Source organism: Lupinus angustifolius, chromosome LG06 (assembly GCF_001865875.1).
Source record: "Lupinus angustifolius cultivar Tanjil chromosome LG06, LupAngTanjil_v1.0, whole genome shotgun sequence".
NCBI lineage: Eukaryota > Viridiplantae > Streptophyta > Magnoliopsida > Fabales > Fabaceae > Lupinus > Lupinus angustifolius.
The window spans coordinates 16,787,226-16,787,702 of record NC_032014.1 but is presented as its reverse complement, the minus strand read 5'-3'; positions in this window follow the sequence as shown (position 1 = coordinate 16,787,702).

Below are 477 nucleotides of genomic sequence, written 5' to 3'. Positions count from 1 at the left end.
CCGATTATCCCACGATATTTGGTTACCTCAATCGCTTTTCCCTTTTCATCTTTGTCTAGATAACATGCAGATGCCATAGGTGTAGATGCATCCTTACAATTCTCCATATCGAACTTCTTCAGTAATTCCTTGCAATACTTTGACTGATGGATGAAGATGCCACTTTCTAGTTGTTTGATTTGAAGTCCAAGAAAGAATGTCAGCTCACCCATCATCGACATCTCAAACTCCCCCTGCATCAACTCAGAAAACTCCTTACAAAGGATGTCATTAGTAGATACGAAGATGATATCATCAACATATATTTGTATGAGTAAAACATGATTATCTGATCTACGGATGAAGAGCGTGCTATCGACCAAACCTCTTTCGAACCCTTTTTCTAGTAGGAACAAACTCAATCTGTCGTACCAGACTCTAGGAAGCTGTTTTAGGCTATAGAGGGCCTTCTTGAGTTTATATACATGGTTTGGGTAT